The sequence below is a fragment of the Nerophis lumbriciformis genome, linkage group LG05 (assembly GCF_033978685.3).
Source record: "Nerophis lumbriciformis linkage group LG05, RoL_Nlum_v2.1, whole genome shotgun sequence".
NCBI lineage: Eukaryota > Metazoa > Chordata > Actinopteri > Syngnathiformes > Syngnathidae > Nerophis > Nerophis lumbriciformis.
Window position 1 is genome coordinate 13,997,711 of NC_084552.2, and position 27,290 is coordinate 14,025,000.

The 27,290-nt window shown below is 35.3% G+C and overlaps 1 long non-coding RNA gene across 2 annotated transcripts in view; it reads left to right on the forward strand.

Moving 5' to 3' along the window:
- The first annotated feature begins 558 nt into the window (after positions 1–558).
- The window catches only part of LOC133606867 (uncharacterized), a 99,746-nt gene continuing 73,014 nt past the window's right edge, over positions 559–27,290 (forward strand). For both annotated transcript variants that reach the window (XR_009815314.2, XR_009815313.2), the window contains exon 1: positions 559–809. This is a non-coding gene — a long non-coding RNA (uncharacterized lncRNA). The remainder of the gene's footprint in view (positions 810–27,290) is intronic.

Here is a 27,290-nt window from a genome sequence, read left to right on the forward strand (position 1 = left end):
AAAAAAGATTTGCAAGTAAAAAAAATAATTTTCTGCGAGTAAAAAACTATTCGCAAGTATAGAAAATATTTTCTTTAATTTAAAAAACGACTTGCATGTAAACCCCCCCAATTTTCTTCAATTAAAAAAACGATTTTCAAGTAAAAAAACCAACATTATTTTTCATTAAAAAAAAAAAAAATTTCAAGCAAAACTATTTTCTTGAAATTCAAACTTATGGCTGTAATATTCCACTCAGAACACCCGTAATTGGCACTCGACAACAACAGGTGGTGCTGCTGAGTCAGTTTAAGGCCGTCAGAGCTACTGTTGTTTGCGCATGGTGCCGTCCGCCAGAAAGAACAAAGAAAACGCAGGGTGGGGAGTAAAATGCCTTATTTTGAGTTGATTGGGGTTTTCCTGTGTGTCGTGTTTAAGTTCCTGTCTTGTGCTTTTATTTTGGTGACACTTCCGTTTTTGTGTTTCCCTGCAGCGACTTGACTCCTGCCTTTGAGCGCTGTTCCCCGCACCTGTTTTGTGTTTCCAAATAGGACTATTTAAGTTGAGTCTTGGCCACAATTCCCTGGTTTCGTATGATTACACATTGTGGACGCTCTCCCGCCGCACGTTTCAACCGGAAGTCTTTGCTGTTCTCCAGCATTCTTTTTTTCTTTTTTTTCCAGCATTCCTAGTCTTTTTGTTTTGTTTGAGCCATGAAGTACACTTGACCTGCACGTCGCCTCCCGGGATTTCTGCATGTCGGGAACACGCCAACAATCGCCGTCATGTGACCAGAGCGTCACGGAAGAGAGGGGAAACAAGCTCAACCTGTAAGTTACTGTTTTTATATTTGCATTTATTTTTTTTTGCTTGCACAATTTTTTTATTTTTTCAAAAAATTGAGAATGTTTTTTTTATTTGCACAAATTTTTTTTTTTTACTTGAATTTTTGAATTGAAGAAAATTGTTTTTTACTCGTGAATCGTGAAGACATTTCAGCGTGTTTGTGGAATTTTGGGAGTCATTTCACGCCGTATAAAATACCGGAGGTTGTTTGTAGCTTGGCTAATGCTAACATCCTACTAAATGCTACGTTTGAAAGGAGAATAGAACAAGCTTTGATTCAAACTTAGCAATGTGGAAATGGTGTGAACACAGCAACATGCACCAGGTGATGGCATTAAAAGTCATGTTTGATGGTCTCGCCGTCGCTTTATTAGCTCACTGACTCTTATTGGCTCGATTGTTAGCTGATACTTGCTAACCTTTTTTTTTTTACGATTTAGAATGCCTAAAAAAGAAACGTATGCTGAAAATGATCAAAATATGTAAATATGACGTGTTATTATGAATGTTACTAGATACTACATATATACTTACAGCGTGTATATAAAACCTTGATGGACTTTATAGGTGGAATGGAGCGACTCTTATTGGCTCGATTGTTAGCTGATACTTGCTAACCTTTTTTTACGATTTAGAATGCCTAAAAAAGAAACATATGCTGAAAATGATCAAAACATGTAAATATGACATGTTATTATCAATGTTACTAGATACTACATATATACTTACAGCATGTATATAAAACCCTGATGGACTTTATAGGCGGAATGGAGCGACTCTTATTGGCTCGATTGTTAGCTGATACTTGCTAACCTTTTTTTTACGATTTAGAATGCCTAAAAAAGAAACGTGTGCTGAAAATGATCAAAATATGTAAATATTACATGTTGTTATGAATGTTACTAGATACTACATAAATACTTACAGCATGTATATAAAACCTTGATGGACTCTATAGACGGAATGGAGCGACTCTTATTTGCTTGATTGTTAGCTGATCCTTGCTAACCTTTTTTTTTTACGATTTAGAATGCCTAAAAAAGAAACGTATGTTGAAAATGATCAAAATATGTAAATATGACATGTTATTATGAATGTTACTAGATACTACATATATACTTACAGCGTATATATAAAACCTTGATGGACTTTATAGGCGGAATGGAGCGACTCTTATTGGCTCGATTGTTAGCTGATACTTGCTAACCTTTTTTTTTACGATTTAGAATGCCTAAAAAGGAAACATATGCTGAAAATGATCAAAATATGTAAATATCGCATGTTATTATGAATGTTACTAGATACTACATATATACTTACAGCGTGTATATAAAACCTTGATGGACTTTATAGGCGGAATGGAGCAACTCTTATTGGCTCGATTGTTAGCTGATACTTGCTAACCTTTTTTTTTTACGATTTAGAATGCCTAAAAAAGAAACGTATGCTGAAAATGATCAAAATATGTAAATATGACATGTTATTATGAATGTTACTAGATACTACATAAACAGTATACTTCCAGCATGTATATAAAACCTTGATGGACTTTATAGACGGAATGGAGCGACTCTTATTAGCTCGATTGTTAGCTGATACTTGCTAACCTTTTTTTTTACGATTTAGAATGCCTAAAAAAGAAACGTATGCTGAAAATGATCAAAATATGTAAATATTACATGTTATTATGAATGTTAGTAGATACTACATATATACTTACAGCTTGTATATAAAACCCTGATGAACTTTATAGGCGGAATGGAGCGACTCTTATTGCCTCGATTGTTAGCTGATACTTGCTAACCTTTTTTTTTTTTTACGATTTAGAATGCCTAAAAAAGAAACGTATACTGAAAATGATCAAAATATGTATATATTACATGTTATTATGAATGTTACTAGATACTACATATATACTTACAGCATGTATATAAAACCTTGATGGACTTTATAGGCGGAATGGAGCGACTCTTATTGGCTCGATTGTTAGCTGATACTTGCTAACCTTTTTTTACGATTTAGAATGCTTAAAAAAGAAATGTATGCTGAAAATGATCAAAATATGTAAATATTACATGTTATAATGAATATTACTAGATACTACATATATACTTCCAGCATGTATATAAAACCTTGATGGACTCTATAGACGGAATGGAGCAACTCTTTTTGGCTCGATTGCTAGCTGATGCTTGCTAACCTTTTTTTTTTTTTACGATTTAGAATGCCTAAAAAGGAAACGTATGCTGAAAATGATCAAAATATGAAAATATGACATGTTGTTATGAATGTTACTAGATACTACATATATACTTCCAGCATGTATATAAAACCTTGATGGACTTTATAGGCGGAATGGAGCGACTCTTATTGGCTCGATTGTTTGCTGATACTTGCTAACCTTTTTTTTTTTTTACGATTTAGAATACCTAAAAAGGAAACGTATGCTGAAAATGATCAAAATATGTAAATATGACATGTTATTATGAATGTTACTAGACACTACATATATACGTACAGCGTGTATATAAAACCTTGATGGACTTTATAGGCGGAATGGAGCGACTCTTATTGGCTCGATTGTTAGCTGATACTTGCTAACCTTTTTTTTTTACGATTTAAAATGCCTAAAAAAGAAACGTATGCTGAAAATGATCAAAATATGTAAAAATGACATGTGATTATGAATGTTACTAGATACTACATAAACAGTATACTTCCAGCATGTATATAAAACCTTGATGGACTTTATAGGCGGAATGGAGCGACTCTTATTGGCTCGATTGTTAGCTGATGCTTGCTAACCTTTTTTTTTTTTACGATTTAGAATGCCTAAAAAGGAAACGTATGCTGAAAATGATCAAAATATGTAAATATTGCATGTTATTATGAATGTTACTAGATACTACATATATACTTACAGCGTGTATATAAAACCTTGATGGACTTTATAGGCGGAATGGAGCGACTCTTATTGGCTCGATTGTTAGCTGATACTTGCTAACCTTTTTTTTTTTTACGATTTAGAATGCCTAAAAAAGAAACGTATGCTGAAAATGATCAAAATATGTAAAAATGACATGTGATTATGAATGTTACTAGATACTACATAAACAGTATACTTCCAGCATGTATATAAAACCTTGATGGACTTTATAGACGGAATGGAGCGACTCTTATTAGCTCGATTGTTAGCTGATACTTGCTAACCTTTTTTTTTACGATTTTAGAATGCCTAAAAAAGAAACGTATGCTGAAAATGATCAAAATATGTAAATATTACATGTTATTATGAATGTTACTAGATACTACATATATACTTCCAGCATGTATATAAAACCTTGATGGACTTTATAGGTGGAATGGAGCGACTCTTATTGGCTAGATTGTTAGCTGATACTTGCTAACCTTTTTTTTTTTTTATGATTTAGAATGCCTAAAAAAGAAACGAATGCTGAAAATGATCAAAATATGTAAATATGACATGTTATTATGAATGTTACTAGATACTACATATATACTTACAGCATGTATATAAAACCTTGATGGACTTTATAGGCGGAATGGAGCGACTCTTATTGGCTCGATTGTTAGCTGATACTTGCTAACCTTTTTTTTTTTTTTACGATATAGAATGCCTAAACAAGAAACGTATGCTGAAAATGATCAAAATATGTAAATATTACATGTTATTATGAATGTTAATAGATACTACATATATACTTACAGCGTGTATATTAAACCCTGATGGACTTTATAGGCGGAATGGAGCGACTCTTATTGGCTCGATTGTTAGCTGATACTTGCTAACCTTTTTTTTTTACGATTTAGAATGCCTAAAAAAGAAACGTATGCTGAAAATGATCAAAATATGTAAATATGACATGTTATTATGAATGTTACTAGATACTACATAAACAGTATACTTCCAGCATGTATATAAAACCTTGATGGACTTTATAGACGGAATGGAGCGACTCTTATTAGCTCGATTGTTAGCTGATACTTGCTAACCTTTTTTTTTACGATTTAGAATGCCTAAAAAAGAAACGTATGCTGAAAATGATCAAAATATGTAAATATTACATGTTATTATGAATGTTAGTAGATACTACATATATACTTACAGCTTGTATATAAAACCCTGATGAACTTTATAGGCGGAATGGAGCGACTCTTATTGCCTCGATTGTTAGCTGATACTTGCTAACCTTTTTTTTTTTTTACGATTTAGAATGCCTAAAAAAGAAACGTATACTGAAAATGATCAAAATATGTAAATATTACATGTTATTATGAATGTTACTAGATACTACATATATACTTACAGCATGTATATAAAACCTTGATGGACTTTATAGGCGGAATGGAGCGACTCTTATTGGCTCGATTGTTAGCTGATACTTGCTAACCTTTTTTTACGATTTAGAATGCTTAAAAAAGAAATGTATGCTGAAAATGATCAAAATATGTAAATATTACATGTTATAATGAATATTACTAGATACTACATATATACTTCCAGCATTTATATAAAACCTTGATGGACTCTATAGACGGAATGGAGCAACTCTTTTTGGCTCGATTGCTAGCTGATGCTTGCTAACCTTTTTTTTTTTTTACGATTTAGAATGCCTAAAAAGGAAACGTATGCTGAAAATGATCAAAATATGAAAATATGACATGTTGTTATGAATGTTACTAGATACTACATATATACTTCCAGCATGTATATAAAACCTTGATGGACTTTATAGGCGGAATGGAGCGACTCTTATTGGCTCGATTGTTTGCTGATACTTGCTAACCTTTTTTTTTTTTTACGATTTAGAATACCTAAAAAGGAAACGTATGCTGAAAATGATCAAAATATGTAAATATGACATGTTATTATGAATGTTACTAGACACTACATATATACGTACAGCGTGTATATAAAACCTTGATGGACTTTATAGGCGGAATGGAGCGACTCTTATTGGCTCGATTGTTAGCTGATACTTGCTAACCTTTTTTTTTTACGATTTAAAATGCCTAAAAAAGAAACGTATGCTGAAAATGATCAAAATATGTAAAAATGACATGTGATTATGAATGTTACTAGATACTACATAAACAGTATACTTCCAGCATGTATATAAAACCTTGATGGACTTTATAGGCGGAATGGAGCGACTCTTATTGGCTCGATTGTTAGCTGATACTTGCTAACCTTTTTTTTTTTTTACGATTTAGAATGCCTAAAAAGGAAACGTATGCTGAAAATGATCAAAATATGTAAATATTGCATGTTATTATGAATGTTACTAGATACTACATATATACTTACAGCGTGTATATAAAACCTTGATGGACTTTATAGGCGGAATGGAGCGACTCTTATTGGCTCGATTGTTAGCTGATACTTGCTAACCTTTTTTTTTTTTACGATTTAGAATGCCTAAAAAAGAAACGTATGCTGAAAATGATCAAAATATGTAAAAATGACATGTGATTATGAATGTTACTAGATACTACATAAACAGTATACTTCCAGCATGTATATAAAACCTTGATGGACTTTATAGACGGAATGGAGCGACTCTTATTAGCTCGATTGTTAGCTGATACTTGCTAACCTTTTTTTTTACGATTTAGAATGCCTAAAAAAGAAACGTATGCTGAAAATGATCAAAATATGTAAATATTACATGTTATTATGAATGTTACTAGATACTACATATATACTTCCAGCATGTATATAAAACCTTGATGGACTTTATAGGTGGAATGGAGCGACTCTTATTGGCTCGATTGTTAGCTGATACTTGCTAACCTTTTTTTTTTTTTATGATTTAGAATGCCTAAAAAAGAAACGAATGCTGAAAATGATCAAAATATGTAAATATGACATGTTATTATGAATATTACTAGATACTACATATATACTTACAGCATGTATATAAAACCTTGATGGACTTTATAGGCGGAATGGAGCGACTCTTATTGGCTCGATTGTTAGCTGATACTTGCTAACCTTTTTTTTTTTTTTACGATATAGAATGCCTAAACAAGAAACGTATGCTGAAAATGATCAAAATATGTAAATATTACATGTTATTATGAATGTTAATAGATACTACATATATACTTACAGCGTGTATATTAAACCCTGATGGACTTTATAGGCGGAATGGAGCGACTCTTATTGGCTCGATTGTTAGCTGATACTTGCTAACTTTTTTTTTTTACGATTTAGAATGCCTAAAAAAGAAACGTAGGCTGAATATGATCAAAATATGTAAATATTACATGTTGTTATGAATGTTACTAGATACTACATATATACTTACAGCATGTATATAAAACCTTGATGGACTTTATAGGCGGAATGGAGCGACTCTTATTGGCTCGATTGTTAGCTGATACTTGCTAACCTTTTTTTTTTTTACGATTTAGAATGCCTAAAAAGGAAACGTATGCTGAAAATGATCAAAATATGTAAATATGACATGTTATTATGAATGTTACTAGATACTACATATATACTTACAGCGTGTATATAAAACCTTGATGGACTTTATCGGCGGAATGGAGCGACTCTTATTTGCTCGATTGTTTGCTGATACTTGCTAACCTTTTTTTTTTTACGATTTAGAATGCCAAAAAAAGAAACGTATGCTGAAAATGATCAAAATATGTAAATATTACATGTTATTATGAATGTTACTAGATACTACACATATACTTACAGCATGTATATAAAACCTTGATGGACTTTATCGGCGGAATGGAGCAACTCTTATTGGCTCGATTGTTAGCTGATACTTGCTAACCTTATTTTTTACGATTTAGAATGCCTAAAAAAGAAACGTGTGCTGAAAATGATCAAAATATGTAAATATTACATGTTATTATGAATGTTACTAGATACTACATATATACTTCCAGCATGTTTAAAAAACCTTGATGGACTTTATAGGCGGAATGGAGCGACTCTTATTGGCTCGATTGTTAGCTGATACTTGCTAACTTTTTTTTTTTTACGATTTAGAATGCCTAAAAAAGGAACGTTGCGTGTTGTGTTTTTGTCTTACATAAGGATTGGGAATGACGGACAAAATTCCCCCCAAAAAGTGCGGGTGTCTATGAATAAAATATTGTCAAATCACTAATGACGCTCTCCTTGGCATAATGACTTCCCTCTCATTCATTTCATAGAATACATAGCAAATACTCAAAAACATTACATTGTTTTCTTATTGTCAATGTGTTGTATTATTGTTACGCAGTCACTTCCTGTTCAGTGCAAAGTAAGATTCTATGACAAATAGGTCCGTTTACGTCGATATGTGTTGTATTATTGTTAAGTGCATCATTATTGCCAAGCAGCAACATCACTACTGTCTAGTTACACAGCATTGAAACGTACACACAGTCACTTCCTGTTCAGTGCAAAGTAAGGTTATATGACAAATAGGTCCGTTTACGTCGATATGTGTTGTATTATTGTTAAGTGCATCATTATTGCCAAGCAGCAACATCACTACTGTCTAGTTACACAGCATTGAAACGTACACACAGTCACTTCCTGTTCAGTGCAAAGTAAGGTTATATGACAAATAGGTCCGTTTACGTCGATATGTGTTGTATTATTGTTAAGTGCATCATTATTGCCAAGCAACAACACCAATACTGTCTAGTTACACAGCATTGAAAAATAAACACAGTCACTTCCTTTTCAGTGCAAAGTAAGATTCTATGACACATAGGTTAGTTTACGTCGATATGTGTTGTATTATTAAGTGCATCATTATTGCCAAGCAGCAACACCACTACTGTCTAGTTACACAGCATTGAAACGTACACAGTCACTTCCTGTTCAGTGCAAAGTAAGATTCTATGACAAATAGGTCCGTTTAAGTCGATATGTGTTGTATTATTGTTAAGTGCATCATTATTGCCAAGCAACAACACCAATACTGTCTAGTTGCACAGCATTGAAACATAAACACAGTCACTTCCTGTTCAGTGCAAATTAAGATTATATGACAAATAGGTTCATTTACATTGATATGTGTTGTATTATTGTTAAGTGCATCATTATTGCCAAGCAACAACATCACTACTGTCTAGTTGCACAGCATTGAAACATAAACACAGTCACTTCCTGTTCAGTGCAAATTAAGATTATATGACAAATAGGTTCATTTACATCGATATGTGTTGTATTATTGTTAAGTGCATCATTATTGCCAAGCAACAACATCACTACTGTCTAGTTACACAGCATTGAAACATACACACAGTCACTTCCTGTTCAGTGCAAAGTAAGATTCAATGACAAATAAGTTTGTTTACGTTGATATGTGTTGTATTATTGTTAAGTGCATCATTATTGCCAAGCAGCAACACCACTACTGTCTAGTTACACAGATTTAAAAAATACACATAGTCACTTCCTGTTCAGTGCAAATTAAGGTTATATGACAAATAGGTTCATTTACATCGATATGTGTTGTATTATTGTTAAGTGCATCATTATTGCCAAGCAACAACATCACTACTGTCTAGTTACACACAGTCACTTCCTGTTTAGTGCAAAGTAAGATTTTATGACAAATAGGTCAGTTTACGTTGAAACCATTTGAAATGTGGACTCGTCAGACCGCGGAACACTTTTCCACTTCGCATCAGTCCATCTTAGATGAGCTCGGGCCGAGCGAAGCGTTTCTGGGTGTTGTTGATAAACGGCTTTGGCTTTGCATGGTAGAGTTTTAACTTGCACTTACAGATGTAGCGACCAACTGTAGTTACTGACAGTGCTTTTCCGAAGTGTTCCTGAGCCCATGTGGTGATATCCTTTACACACTGATGTCGCTTTTTGATGCAGTACCGCCTGAGGGATCCAAGGTCCGTAAAGTCATGGCTTACGTGCAGTGGTTTCTCCAGATTCTCTGAACCTTTTGATGATATTACGGACCGTAGATGGTGAAATCCCTAAATTCCTTGCAATAGCTGCTTGAGAAATGTTGTTCTTAAACTGTTGGACAATTTGCTCGCGCATTTGTTGACAAAGTGGTGACCCTCGCCCCATCCTTGTTTGTGAATGACTGAACATTTCATGGAAGCTGCTTTTATACCCAATCATGGCACCCACCTGTTCCAAATAAGTGTTTCTTTCTCAGTCTTTTTTGCCACTTGTGCCAGCTTTTTTGAAACATGTTGCAGGCATCCAATTCCGAATGAGCTAATATTTGCAAAAAATAACAAAGTTTACCAGTGTGAACATGAAGTATCTTGTCTTTGCAGTCTATTCAATTGAATATAAGTTGAAAAAGATTAGCATATCATTGTATTCTGTTTTTATTCACCATTTACACAACGTGACAACTTCACTGCTTTTGGGTTTTGTAAATATTCAAAATTGATTTTTAAGTAAAAAAAAATAAAGTTATCCTTTTCTTTTGAAAATGTTTTTAAATCGATTTTAGAAACCGAATAAATAACAAACGTGATTTGGATGCCAATAGATTTCTTTGGGGCAACCCTAATAAAATGGAAAGGTAATAAATCAACACTTGTAATCAGTCTTTTTACTAACATATTAATTTTCTTGTTTGGCTTTTTTAAGGATGTTAACATGTTGTTTTTGTACAGTTATATAAAATTGTAATTGTATTTAATTTAATAACATTCTGGTTATTATAATTATTATTATTTGACAAAACATCAATGTACGTACATGTATGTATAACACGCATTATTAGAATAACATCTAAAGGAATCTAACTAAATCAGGGGTCACCAACCTTTTTGAAACCAAGAGCTACTTCTTGGGTACTGATTAATGCGAAGGGCTACCAGTTTGATACACACTTAAATAAATTGCCAGAAATAGCCAATTTGCTCAATTTACCTTTAATTCTATGTTATTATTAATAATTAATGATAGCGACTTGTCCAGGGTGTACCCCGCCTTCCGCCCGATTGTAGCTGAGATAGGCTCCAGCGCCCCCCGCGACCCCAAAAGGGAATAAGCGGTAGAAAATGGATGGATGGATGGATATTTATCTTTGTGGAAACACTGATCATCTTAATGATTTCTCACAATAAATATATATATAGAAACAGATAAATATCAATATGCAACACTTTATTTTTATAATTTCTCTAAGTGCACATTAAAAAAAGAATTTATGGAACATCATTAGTAATTTTTCCTGATTAAGATTAATTTTAGAATTTTGATGACATGTTTTAAATCCAATCTGCACTTTGTTAGAATATATAACAAATTGGACCAAGCTATATTTCTAACAAAGACAAATCATTATTTCTTCTAGATTTTCCAGAACAAAATTTTTAAAAGAAATTCAAAAGACTTTGAAATAAGATTTATATTTGATTCTACAGATTTTCTAGATTTGCCAGAATACTTTTTTTGAATTTTAATCATTTTAAGTTTGAAGAAATATTTCACAAATATTATTTATCGAAAAAACAGAAGCTAAAATGAAGAATTAAATTAAAATGTATTTATTATTCTTTACAATAAAAAAATAAATTTACTTGAACATTGATTTAAATTGTCAGGAAAGAAGAGGAAGGAATTTAAAAGGTAAAAAGGTATATGTTTAAAAATCCTAAAATCATTTTTAAGGTTGTAGTTTTTCTCTAAAATTGTCTTTCTGAAAGTTATAAGAAGCAAAGTAAAAAAAATAAATGAATTTATTTAAACAAGTGAAGACCAAGTCTTTAAAATATTTTCTTGAATTTTCAAATTCTATTTGAGTTTTGTCTCTCTTAGAATTAAAAATGTCGAGCAAAGCGAGACCAGCTTGCTAGTAAATAAATACAATTTAACAAATAGAGGCAGCTCACTGGTAAGTGCTGCTATTTGAGCTATTTTTAGAACAGGCCAGCGGGCGACTCATCTGGTCCTTACGGGCGACCTGGTGCCCGCGGGCACCGCGTTGGTGACCCCTGGATTATAATGAATCAAAAGAAAGACAACTTTGAACAAGTTATTTTGATTATGATGTAACAATCTGGGTCATTTTCAATAACCGCCCTGGTCTTTTACAAACCCCAAAACCAGTGAAGTTGTCACGTTGTGTAAATGGTAAATAAAAACAGAATACAATGATTTGCAAATCCTTTTCAACTTATATTCAATTGAATAGACTGCAAAGACAAGATATTTAACGTTCGAACTGGAAAACGTTATTTTTTGCAAATATTAGCTCATTTGGAATTTGATGCCTGCAATATGTTTCAAAAAAGCTGGCACAAGTGGCAAAAAAGACTAAGAAAGTTGAGGAATGCTAATCCAACACTTATTTGGAACATCCCACAGGTGAACAGGCTAATTGGGAACAGGTGGGTGCCATGATTGGGTATAAAAGCAGCTTCCATGAAATGCTCAGTCATTCACAAACAAGGATGGGGCGAGGGTCACCACTTTGTCAACAAATGCGTGCGCAAATTGTCCAACAGGTTAAGAACAACATTTCTCAACCAGCTATTGCAAGGAATTTAGGGATTTCACCATCTACGGTCCGTAATATCATCAAAAGGCTCAGAGAATCTGGAGAAATCACTGCACGTAAGCCATGATATTACGGACCTTCGATCCCTCAGGCGGTACTGCCTCAAAAAGTAACATCAGTTTGTAAAGGATATCACCACATGGCCTCAGGAACACTTCAGAAACCCACTGTCAGTAACTACAGTTGGTCGCAACATCTCTAAGTGCAAGTTAAAACTCTACTATGCAAAGCGAAAGCCATTTATCAACAGCACCCAGAAACGCCGCCGGCTTTGCTGGGCCCGAGCTCATCTAAGATGGACTGATACAAAGTGGAAAAGTGTTCTGTGGTCTGACGAGTCCACATTTCAAATTGTTTTTGGAAACTGTGGACTACACACATCTTGTCAAAGATGAATCTAAGCAGGGCTGTCAGAAGCATAGAATGTTGTTATTTTTATTATTAGTAGTAGTTGACAATTACTTGGAACAACGCTCATCACAGTCTGAACAAACAGCAAGTAATGACGATTAATAAAAGCTGAAAATGTGCAGTTGCTGAGTTGAAAAGTGTCATAAATAAGTCGTTTGTGCTTTTGGAACTTTGCTGACAGTTATTAATATCAAGGACATAAACAAACGTGTTAAATAGAAGAGTCAGACTATAAAAGCTTCATTCACTCTCATAATTAACCGCCGTGCTTCAGACCCAGCATTGGCGCGTGTCTCCACACACACACACACACACACACACACACACACACACACACACACACACACACACACACACACACACAATCTTGTATTTCTTACCTTCTTGAGACCTGAGAAAAATGCCTCCCTCTTTAGGACCACCCTTTCTAGATATATAAAGATGGGTATTTACAACATTAATAATATATACATACCATTTTTGTTTATAAAGCCCTTTATAAACAAGCACAGTTGAAAAACAAAGGGATGTACACCACAAAGAAATAGAGGCAAAGGACAGACTAAAAAATAACATTTAAAAGTAAAATACACATTGAAAAAGTAAATTAAAATTATCCTAAGAACATTTTGTTGGATAAAAAGCAGTTAAGAAGTTAAAAACCGTTAAAAAAAAGTTAAAAGTGAAAAACAGTTTAAAGTCTCATGCTGGGTTAAAAGCCAGTGAATAAAAATGGGTTTTACGAAAAGTCTTAAAAATAGCCAAAGAAGCTACGCACATAAAAAAAAGGTAAGTTTTTAGTTATTTTTACATTTTTATTTTTTGTTTGTAATTGGTTTTTAATCCTCATTATTTACTTCAAGTTATTACAGTATGTCTCGATATACATGTTTATTTTATTTGTTTTAATTAATTGTGGCCAAATGGGGCGCATTTCTTACACACACACACACACACACACTTGTTATTACATATGTTGGCCAGAGGGGGAGCACTTCAAAATTTTACACACACTTGTTATTTCATATGTTGACCAGAGAGGGGGATCACTTCTAAAACCAACATTCAGTCAATTTGAAAAATCACTCCTTTTTTGGGACCACCCTCATTTTGATAGATTTCACCACCAGGGGTGCAAATGAGACATTCTCTATTTTTTTCGTTTTTTGTAATGCGCGTAAGGCCGATGACAAAGGAGTCAGGGACCACAGATGGCCCCTGTGCCGCACTTTGGGCAACCCAGCTGTAGAAGCTAACTGTTAATGGCCACTATAGTCTTAGTTAGAGATGTCGATAAATGCTTTAAAATGTAATATCGGGAATTATCGGTATCGTTTTTATTTTTTTATTTTGTAGTTTTTTTTTTATCAAATCAACATAAAAAAAACACAAGATACACTTACAATTAGTGCACCAACCCAAAAAACCTCCCTCCCCCATTTACACTCATTCACACAAAAGGGTTGTTTCTTTCTGTTATTAATACTCTGGTTAATTTATTTATCTTATTTTATTTTATTAATTTTTTTTAAAAAAGGACCTTATCTTCACCATACCTGGTTGTCCAAATTAGGCATAATAATGTGTTAATTCCACGACTGTATATATCGGTATCGGTTGATATTAGGGATGCCCGATAATGGCTTTTTGCTGATATCCGATATTCCGATATTGTCCAACTCTTTAATTACCGATACCGATATCAACCGATACTGATATATACAGTCGTGGAATTAACACATTATTATGCCTAATTTGGACAACAAGGTATGGTGAAGATAAGGTCCTTTTTAAAAAAAATAAAAAAATAAAATAAGATAAATAAATTAAAAACATTTTCTTAAATAAAAAAAGAAAGTAAAACAATATAAAAACAGTTACATAGAAACTAGTAATGAATGAAAATGAGTAAAATTAAGTGTTAAAGGTTAGTACTATTAGTGGACCAGCAGCACGCACAATCATGTGTGCTTACGGACTGTATCCCTTGCAGACTGTATTGATATATATTGATATATAATGTAGGAACCACAATATTAATAACAGAAAGAAACAACCCTTTTGTGTGAATGAGTGTAAATGGGGGAGGGAGGTTTTTTGGAATAGTGCACTAATTGTAAGTGTATCTTGTGTTTTTTATGTTGGTTTAATTCAAATTAAAAAAAAACCGATACCGATAATAAAAAAAACGATACCGATAATTTCCGATATTACATTTTAAAGCATTTAAAGCATTTAAAATCTAAATTTTTTTTGTTTGAGGACAAACATGACACAAACCTTCCCAATTGTTAAAAAGCCCACTGTTTAATATGTTTGTGTGTATGCTTCACTGATGAGAGCATTTGGTGAACATCGCTTTGGTTTTCGTGAACTCACCATAGTGTGGACTGTGACGCAACAGTTTGTTTACATGACAAATCTTCCACTCCTTTGTCTCGCTTTGTCCACCAAATGTTTTATACTGTGCGTGAATGCACAAAGGTGAGCTTTGTTGATGTTATTGACTTGTGTGGAGTGCTGATCAGGCCTATTTATTGTTAAAGGTTAGTACTATTAGTGGACCAGCAGCACGCACAATCATGTGTGCTTACGGACTGTATCCCTTGCAGACTGTATTGATATATATTGATATATAATGTAGGAACCAGAATATTAATAACAGAAAGAAACAACCCTTTTGTGTGAATGAGTGTAAATGGGGGAGGAAGGTTTTTTGGGTTGGTGCACTAATTATAAGTGTATCTTGTGTTTTTTATGTTGATTTAATTAAAAAAAAAAAAAAGAAAAAAAAAAAGAAAAGATACCGATAATAAAAATAACCGATACCGATAATTTCCGATATTACATTTTAAAGCATTTATCGGCCTGTCGATATTATCGGACATCTCTAGTTGGTATCGGTAATTAAAGAGTTGGACAATATCGGAATATTGGATATCGGCAAAAAGCCATTATCGGACATCCCTAGTCTTAGTAGCGTAGTGTATTTGTTCATCCTATGGTCACATACGGGACGCGGGTTGTCTTACGTCCGCACCGGAAGTCGTAAAATCAGCTGATCATCTGCCGTTATTTTTTTGTCCTGTCCTTCTATAGTTGCCGTCTTGTTTCATCATATATTGCTGCCTTTGCACCTGTCCATGTTTACTTTTGTATTCACATTAAATAAAAAAATAAAAAATCCTGACTTTGGAGCAATGTTCACGGACTCTAGTAATTGGCTCTCTATTAGATGCAATGGTTTTCTGTATTGGGACCATGATTTATGTCCTAACTTGTTCCTCATACGGAAGGGACTTGTCTTTGTTGATGTCTCAAGAAGGGCAGAAATACAAGAACACACACACATACACGCACACACACACACACACACACACACACACACACACGCGTGTCTATATTCCTCTCTCTTTTGAAGACGTATGTTTTGTCCAAAGGAGACTATAGAGTTGTGGCGAGTGTGAAGAATGGCGGCGTTGTGTTCAGGGTCAGCGTTGTGTTCAGGGTCCGGCCCGAGGGAGCGTCCGTCCATCTTTCAAAGAGGATTCTGTCCTCGCACAAATAATAATTAGGCTACTCCGCGCCAGGACACAAAAGACTTGGACCATCTGGCGTAAATCCTGGCCGCTTGTCCCGCGTGTGATGTGGCCACATTGTGCTTTTTATAGACGCCGCTGTACGACACGCCACAGTTGGGAGGGAAGACGCCATAAATCACAGGCATTATCACGTCCGATATGAAAGTCGTGTTTGTGGGGCTGGGAGACATTTTTAGCTTGAAAAGTTGATAAATCATTTCAGCCAATCAGGCGGTGACCTTTTCAATGGCGTGATAGCCAAGGCCTGCACAACAAAGAGGCTGTAAAAGACTACAACAAATTTTGATCATATTATACATCATATTATTATTATATTATTATTATTTTATTATTATTATTATTATTATTATTAACCGTCCATGTGGGCCAACTGATCAAGTCCCGCTCCATTGTGTTCTTATTGTCAATGTGTTGTATTAGACACTTAGGAAGAAAACTGGACAAAGTATTGGGACACTTGGGACTAAAACTTGACAAAAGTATTGAGACACTTAGGACTACCACTGGACAAAAGTATTGGGACGCTTACACTGGACAAAAGTATTGGGACGCTTACACTGGACAAAAGTATTGGGACACTTAGGACTACAACTGGACAACAGTTTTGGGACACTTAGGACTAAAACTGGACAAAAGTATTGGGACAATTCGGACTACCACTGGACAAAAGTATTGGATTACTTAGGACTAAAACTGGATAAAAGTATTGGGACACTTGGGACTAAAACTTGACAAAAGTATTGGGACACTTATGACGAAAACTGGACAAAAGTATTGGGACACTTGGGACTACCACTGGACAAAAGTATTGGGACGCTTACACTGGACAAAAGTATTGGGACACTTAGGACTACAACTGGACAAAAGTTTTGGGACACTTAGGAAGAAAACTGGACAAAAGTATTGGGACACTTGGGACTAAAACTTGACAAAAGTATTGGGACACTTAGGACTACCACTGGACAAAAGTATTGGGACGCTTACACTGGACAAAAGTATTGGGACACTTAGGACTACAACTGGACAAAAAGTTTTGGGACACTTAGGACTAAAACTGGACAAAAGTATTGGGACACTTAGGACTAAAACTTGACAAAAGTATTGGGATACTTAGGACTAAAACTTGACATACGTATTGGGACAATTCGGACTACCACTGGACAAAAGTATTGGATTACTTAGGACTAAAACTGGATAAAAGTATTGGGACACTTGGGACTAAAACTTGACAAAAGTATTGGGACACTTAGGACTAAATCTGGACCAAAGTATTGGGACACTTAGGACTAGCACCAGCCAAATATGCGGGCCCGACCAACGCTGCTTGCAGCTTTAATTGTCAGTATGTTGTATTATTGCCAAGCAGCAACATCACTACTGTCTAGTTACACAGCATTGAAACGTACACACAGTCACTTCCTGTTAAGTGCAAAGTAAGATTCTATGACAAATAGGTCCGTTTAAGTCGATATGTGTTGCATCATTGTTAAGTGCATCATTATTGCCAAACAGCAACATCACTACTGTCTAGTTGCACAGCATTGAAACATAAACACAGTCACTTCCTGTTCAGTGCCAAGTAAGATTCTATGACACATAGGTCCGTTTAAGTCGATATGTGTTGTATTATTGTTAAGTGCATCATTATTGCCAAGAAAAAACATCACTACTGTCTAGTAACACAGCATTGAAACATACACAGTCACTTCCTGTTCAGTGCAAAGTAACATTCAATGACAAATCAGCCTATTTATGTCGATATGTGTTGTATTATTGTTAAGTGCATCATTATTGCCAAGCAGCAACATCACTACTGTCTAGTTACACAGCATTGAAACATACACACAGTCACTTCCTGTTCAGTGCAAAGTAAGATTCTATGACAAATAGGTCCGTTTACATCGATATGTGTTGTATTGTTAAGTGCACTTAACAATACAAGTGCAGATCCACTATGGACTGGACTCTCACACTATTATGTTAGATTCACTATGAACAGGACTCTCAAACTATTAAGTTAGATCCACTATGGACTGGACTCTCACACGATTATGTTAGATCCACTATGGACTGGACTCTCACTATTATGTTAGATCCACTATGGACTGGACTCTCACACTATTATGTTAGATCCACTATGGACTGGACTCTCTCACTATTATGTTAGATCCACTATAGACTGGACTCTCACACTATTATGTTAGATCCACTATGGACTGGACTTTCACAATATTATATTAGATCCACTATGGACTGGACTCTCACTATTATGTTAGATCCACTATGGACTGGACTCTCACACTATTATGTTGATCCACTATGGACTGGACTCTCACTATTATGTTAGATCCACTATGGACTGGACTCTCACACTATTATGTTAGATCCACTATGGACTGGACTCTCACACTTTTATGTTAAATCCACTATGGGCTGGACTCTCACACTATTATGTTAGATCCACTATGGACTGGACTCTCACACTATTATGTTAGATACACTATGGACTGGACTCACACACTATTATGTTAGATCAACTATGGTCTGGACTCTCACACTATTAAGTTAGATCCACTATGGACTGGACTCTCACACTATTATGTTAGATCCACTATGGACTGGACTCTCACTATTATGTTAGATCCACTATGGACTGGGCTCTCTCACTATTATGTTAGATCCACTATGGACTGGACTCTCTCACTATTATGTTAGATCCACTATAGACTGGACTCTCACACTATTATGTTAGATCCACTATTGACTGGACTCTCACTATTATGTTAGATCCACTATGGACTGGACTTAAACACTATTATGTTAGATCCACTATGGACTGGACTCTCACACTATTATGTTAGATCCACTATGGACTGGACTCTCACTATTATGTTAGATCCACTATGGACTGGACTCTCTCACTATTATGTTAGATCCACTATGGACTGGACTCTCTCACTATTATGTTGGATCCACTATAGACTGGACTCTCACACTATTATGTTAGATCCACTATGGACTGGACTTAAACACTATTATGTTAGATCCACTATGGACTGGACTCTCACACTATTATGTTAGATCCACTATGGACTGGAGTGGGCAGCACGGTGGCAGAGGGATTAGTGCATCTGCCTCACAATACGAAGGTCCTGAGTAGTCTTGGGTTCAATCCCGGGCTCGGGATCTTTCTGTGTGGAGTTTGCATGTCCTCCCCGTGACTGCGTGGGTTCCCTCCGGGTACTCCGGCTTCCTCCCACCTCCAAAGACATGCACCTGGGGATAAGTTGATTGGCAACACTAAATTGGCCCTAGTGTGTGAATGTGAGTGTGAATGTTGTCTGTCTTTCTGTGTTGGCCCTGCGATGAGGTGGCGACTTGTCCAGGGTGTACCCCGCCTTCCGCCCGATTGTAGCTGAGATAGGCTCCAGCGCCCCCCGCGACCCCGAAGGGATTAAGCGGTAGAAAATGGATGGATGGATGGATTGGACTCTCACACTATTATGTTAGATCCACTATGGACTGGACTCTCACAATATTATGTTAGATCCATTATGGACTGGACTCTCACAATATTATGTTAGATCCACTATGGACTGGACTCTCACACTGTTACGTTAGATCCACTATGGACTGGACTCTCACACTATTATGTTAGATCCACTATGGACTGGACTCTCACACTATTATGTTAGATCCACTATGGACTGGACTCTCACACTATTATGTTAGATCCACTATGGACTGGACTCTCACACTATTATGCTAGATCCACTAGGGACTGGACTCTCACTATTAGGTTAGATCCACTATGGACTGGACTCTCACACTATTATGCTAGATCCACTATGGACTGGACTCACACTATTATGTTAGATCCACTATGGACTGAACTCTCACAATATTATGTTAGATCCACTATGGACTGGACTCACACTATTATGTTAGATCCACTATGGACTGAACTCTCACAATATTATGCTAGATCCACTATGGACTGGACTCACACTATTATGTTAGATCCACTATGGACTGAACTCTCACAATATTATGCTAGATCCACTATGGACTGGACTCACACTATTATGTTAGATCCACTATGGACTGGACTCACACTATTACTCGACGTCCATTGTACCGGTCGCCCAGGGGGGGTCTGCGGTCCCCTCCAAGGTTTCTCATTGTTATCCCATTGGGTTGAGTTTTTTCTTGCCTGGCAGGCCATCACTTATATTCTAGTACAGACCTGGGCAAATTAAGTCCTGTTAAGTTTTTTTAATCTGGTCTGCCAGACATTCCCAAATAATTTTTTTAGATCTTTAAGATGTAAAATGTAGCTGCCATTATGATGTGCAGTGATGTTTTCTAAGGACCGTAAGTCTTCAACTATACAAAGTATATCAATGGTTGGTATCTGCACTTTTGCATGATATATTAGTTACTAATCTAAGTCACAGCAGCTCAGACTAGGCACCAAGCAGTGTGGGCGGGGAGCGTTTCCACAGTGTTTCCAGAGCCTGAAATGCGGGTGTCAGGGACAGACGCGGAAGGAGATTTTTACAACAAAGTTCTAAAGCTTAGTGATGTATCAGATTGTAGGTCGTTTAAAAAAATATATATATATTTTACCCTTCGCGTTCATATTTCGCTATTTGTTGCATTTTTGTTGCGTTTCGCTTGATTGTAAAATGTCGATCGAGAGGGGGTGTGACGTTCATATGTTGTCAATATTCAATGTTTTATCCTTCATAGTTAATATTGTAAATCTCACGTTCTTTATTTTCATGTACATCCTGGGTGTCTCATTCAGTAAAAAAAAATAATTGTCATAACGTTTTTAGCATTCAATCAGACGTTATTGTGAAGTTTTGTATTAGTGTTCCTAAAAAAAAGGACCCAAGCACACATACTGTACAGCAGCAACAGCTTACACACATACAGTCGCGATCAAAAGTTTACATACACTTGTAAAGAACATAATATCATGGCTGTGTTGAGTTTCCAATCATTTCTACAACTCTTATTTTTTTGTGATGTAGTCATTGGAGCACATACTTGTTGGTCACAAAAAACATTCATGAAGTTTGGTTCTTTTATGAATTTATTATGGGTCTACTGAAAATGTGAGCAAATGTGCTGGGTCAAAAGTATACATACAGCAATGTTAATATTTACTTACATGTCCCCTGGCAAGTTTCACTGCAATAAGGCGCTTTTGGAATTGTTGCGTTTTGACCAGTTGTTCCTCCCAGGGAATTCAAGTTGCTGGTCACTCCCAAGCTCTTTTGATGACACACAAAGCTGAGCAAGAAGGACCGCCAGAGACAGAATAGGTATTTCGTAATTTATTTCCAAAGCCTTTGGAAATAAACGTCAGACCAAATCCCATACAGAAGCGCTCACTAGTACAGCTAAAATGGTCTAATCTCATATCACGGAAAACACTCTTCTATAACGTCTCCCTTGCCCCCACCCTCCTTGTCCCTTCCTCCACAGCTGGGCACAGGAACAGATAAGAGAAGGGATTTATTGCTACTCCCCCTGGACTTGAGGATAACCAGATAAGGAGAAGAAATGGAAAAACACTCTCCTCTCCCATCTCTCCTCCCCCCCTCTCTCCCCTCAACACATGTCCCTTTTGTTTCTTATCTAAAGTCGGCTTTAGACGAGAAGCAGAGAAGATCTCCCTCCCACAACCAAAAGATAACAAATAAAGAACACTAGCTGTTTTGTAATATGACTATGAAAATAAAGAAGTAACACACAAATATGGATATATGTACTTATCTGCCTCCGTCAGTAGCCATCCACAAGCTTCTGCTTGAATCTTTGACCACTCCTCTTGACAACATTGGTGCAGTTCAGCTAAATTTGTTGGACTTGTTTCTTCAGCATTGTCCACATGTTTAAGTCAGGACTTTGGGAAGGACATTCTAAAACCTTCATTCTAGCCTGATTTAGCCATTCCTTTACCACTTCTGACGTGTGTTTGGGGTCATTGTCCTGTTGGAACACCCAACTGCGCCCAAGACCCAACCTCCAGGCTGAAGAATTTGGAGGTAATCCTCCTTTTCCCCTGTCCCATTTACTCTCTGTAAAGCACCAGTTCCATTGGCAGCAAAACAGGCCCAGAGCATAATACTACCACCACCATGCTTGACGGTAGGTATGATGTTCCTGGGATTAAAGGCCTCACCTTTTTGCCTCCAAACATATTATTGGGTATTGTGGTCAAACAGCTCAATTTTTGTTTCATTTGACCACAGAACTTTCCTCCAGACGGTCTTATCTCCAGACACATTTTTTTTCTCTAAATTTGGCCCCCTGAGTCAAAATAATTGCCAAGGCATGTTCTAGTATGTTCTAAAAAATAATCATCTAATGAAGTCAATGTTTTTTAAATGATAGCCTAGCATATATTGTGTCTATGGCCTCCACCTGTGTTTGCCGTGCAGTTTCCTGCCTCCCTTGGTGACACGTGGCTCAGACAAGTTCTTCCATGCAAGCGTGCAATCATCCAGCCAGCGCGTTGGCGGTGAGTGCTTTTAGTGATGCGCCGCTTTTGAAGATCAAAAGCCAAACCCAACAATGTCTGCAACTGAGCTTCAGTCGGTCAATATTTGTAAACAAACAGTTTACAAATACATCAGGGTTATGATACCCCCCATGGAAAACACAAGAAAAAGATGTGTTATCCGGCCCGGAGGAAGCCCGGGGCCCTCCTCCGGAGCTAGGCCCGGAGACAGGGCTCGTCAGCGAGTGCCTGGTGGCAGGGCTAGCCACGGAGCCCGGCCGGGCACAGCTCAAAGACGTTACATGGACACACCATTGTTCATATTTATTATTGCTAAGTTACTTAATTGATCATATGTATTGTTGCTAAGTAGACAATGTAGTTGTTGACTGCGTGTATGAATCACAATGTAGTTGTTTACTTTATGTATGAATAACAATGTAGTTGTTTCCTATATGTATGATTCACAATGTAGTTGTTTACTGCATGTATGGATCACTATGTAGTTGTTTACTGCGTGTTTTAATCCCAATGTAGTTGTTTACTGTATACATGGATCACAATGTAGTTGTTTACTGCGTGTTTTAATCACAATGTAGTTGTTTACTGTATACATGGATCACAATGTAGTTGTTTACTGCATGTATGGATCACAATGTAGTTGTTTACTGCGTGTTTTAATCACAATGTAGTTGTTTACTGTTTGTATGAGACACAATATAGTTGTTTACTAAGCGTACAAATACTATACAAATACCAACACTGCAGTTTTTAGACCTTTATCAGAAAGTGGGAGTATTCAGCGTTTGATAGTGTCTGCGTTCCTCGGAGAGCAAAGACCAAACAGACTGACTAGAGGCAGCAAGGAAGTGAACGTTTCTTCTTTCACATGAGCTAACGACCTCAACGAGCTTTCTCCCCGTTTATAGCGACTTCTGCCAGGGAGTGTTTGGCCGAGACTTCAGAGGGAGACTCCCATCAGCAAAGAACCGCAAAGAGAATAGCAAATACGTTCTCCGCTTTGTGCGTAGGTTGAGAACCTCTTTGTTACGTAACATCTGACAGCTCCATTTTATGTAACACGCTGTCTGTTTCCTGCATCCCATCATCTCCTTAGGCTTTGGGAATGGTTATGATTATGGTGTTGGTTTATACTGCCAAGACCTGTAATGCAGGCAACTTTGGGCTGGTTTTGTTAGGGACATCTGGAATCCGTCCCTTAAGGGGGGGTACTGTCATGACCCGTTCCCAGGTCATGTCTTGTTTTGTTTTTGTTCTAAACATGAACTAAGATGCACTGAAGGTTAGACGGTAGAACTACAGGAAATAAAACACATCACCAATGAGGAAGAAGTGGGCTGGCAGGACAAGGAACAAAAAGTGAAGCTGCTGAGACCAAACAGGAAATGCTGACAAAACAAGAGCAATAGGACAGGAAGTGATTCTATGGAACTAATTCCAAACCGTCATGTGGGCTCGTGCTCTCCTTCATCAACATAACATCATTCATTTTTCACTGTTCATTATTCATCATGACATCTTTCATTATTCATGATTCATTTTGGAAACGTATTTCAAACGCAACAAACCAAAAATACTCAATTCCAACAAAATAGCATCTCCAAAACAATTGTCATCTGAAAATGTTTTCAACATTTTAAAAAGCAACAACATATAATCTAATAATATAACAAAGAAAACAATATTCAACATTTTCAAAATATAGCATATAATATATTTAGTATATAAATACAGGATATTTATAATATATAATCTACATCCATGAATACTCACAAAACAAACCCACTCATCGTTTCATCAAATATAGTTTATATAAATACAATACACACTTAAGATACTTTGTTTCCTCCTTATCATACTTATCAAAAAATATTTATATTTGATTTTAAATTGATTGATAATCTTTATTTTTAATAATTTAATTCAATACAATGGATGTACAGTAAGAAGGCTAATTAAAACATTATTTGCAGTATATATTTAAATACAATATGGATGTACAGTATTGTTGTACAGAAAGAAGGCTGATTAAAACATATTATTTACATTATATATTTAAATACAATGTACAGTAATGTTGTACAGTTAGAAGGTTAACTAAAACATATTTGCAGGATATATTTAAATACAAGATGGATGTACAGTATTGTTGTGCAGTAAGAAGGCTAATTAAAACATATTTGCAGTATATATGTAAATACAATGTACAGTATTGTTGTACAGTAAGAAAGCTAATCAAAACATTATTTGCAGTATATATTTAAATACAATGTACAGTATTGTTGTACAGTAAGAAGGCTAATTAAAACATTATTTCCAGTATATATTTAAATATTAGATGGATGTGCAGTATTGTTGTACAGAAAGAAAGCTAATTAAAACATTTGCATTACATATTTAAATACAATGTACAGTAATGTACAGTAAGAAGGTTAATTAAAACATAGTTGCAGTATATATTTAAATACAAGATGGATGTACAGTATTGTTGTACAGTAAGAAGACTAAAACATTATTTGCAGTATATATATAAATACAGGATGATGTACAGTATTGTTGTACAGTACGAAGACTAATTAAACTATTATTTGCAGAATATATTTAATTACAATGTACAGTAGTGTTGTACAGTAAGAGGGCTAATTAAAACATTATTTCCAGTATATATTTAAATACAAGATGTATGTACAGTATTGTTGTACAGTAAGAAGGCTAATTAAAACATATTTTTTGCAATATATATTTAAATACAAGATAGATAAACAGCATTGTTGTACAGTAAGAAGGTTAATTAAAACATATTTGCAGTTTATATTTAAATACAATGTACAGTATTGTTGTACAGTAAGAAGGTTAATTAAAACATTATTTGCCGTACATATTTAAATACAAGATGGACGTACAGTATTGTTGTACAGTAAGAAAGCTAATCACATTTTTATTTGTAGTATATATTTAAATACAAGGTGGATGTACAGTATTTTTGTACAGTAAGAAGGCTAATTAAAACATTTGCAGTATATATTCAAATACAAGATGAATGTACATTATTGTTGTACAGTAAGAAGGCTAATTAAAACATATTATTTGCAGTATATATTTAAATACAATGTACAGTAGTGTTGTACAGTAAGAAGGCTAATTAAAACAATGTATTTCCAGTTTATATTTTAATACAATATGGATGTACAGTAGTGTTGTACAGTAAGAAGGCTAATTAAAACATTAATTGCAGTATATATTTAAATACAAGATGGATGTACAGTAGTGTTGTACAGTAAGAAGGCTAATTAAAACATTAATTGCAATATATATTTAAATAGAAGATGGATGTACAGTAGTGTTTAGTAAGAAGGCTAATTATAACATTAATTGCAGTATATATTTAAATACAAGATGGATGTACAGTATTGTTGTGCAGTAAGAAGGCTAATTAAAACAATTTCTTTCCAGTATGTATTTAAATACAATATGGATGTACAGTAGTGTTCAGTAAGAAGGCTAATTAAGACATTAATTGTAGTATATATTTAAATACAATGTACAGTAGTGTTCAGTAAGAAGACTAATTAAAACATTAATAGCAGTATATATTTAAATACAAGATGGATGTACAGTAGTGTTCTGTAAGAAGGCTAATTAAAACATTAATTGCAGTATATATTTAAATACAAGATGGATGTACAGTAGTGTTCTGTAAGAAGGCTAATTAAAACATTAATTGCAGTATATATTTAAATACAAGATGGATGTACAGTAGTGTTCTGTAAGAAGGCTAATTAAAACATTAATTGCAGTATATATTTAAATACAAGATGGATGTACAGTATTGCTAAATCAACTGTATTTTCTGCAGCGTTTATTTTGACGTTGAATATATTTTTGCGTTGGCCCTTCTCAGCCTGGCCTCAAAGTGACGGTCCATGATATCCGAGCCGCTTCTAGACTCCTCACGGCCACGGGACGTGCTGTTGCCATGGCGATAGCAACACTCAAAAGCTCCCAGAAAGCTTTTGTTTCATGCAATAGCCTCGAGGAATAACAAAACCCGCGTGGGAGTTTGGGATGAACGTTCCGTCGGGTTTCGATTTTTTATTTAATGTTATTTCTTTCAATAAATATATATTTGATATTCATAAAAAGATAAAAGGTTTGTTTTTATAATTTTTTCTGTTCAGATCAAACCTTATTTTCCCCAAAAATCCATATTTGTCGACATTTGAGGAGCAAAACATTCTCTTTGAGAGAGGCGAGCGTGCTTGTGTCCTCTGATTGAACTCCTTTTTGTCTTCTCAGAGCAAAGAAAACCACAATTTGCTTCAATTTGACAGCTCGTCTCTTGTCGTTTGCGTAGTGGCACAAAAAGAAACAAAGCAAGTCTCTTCA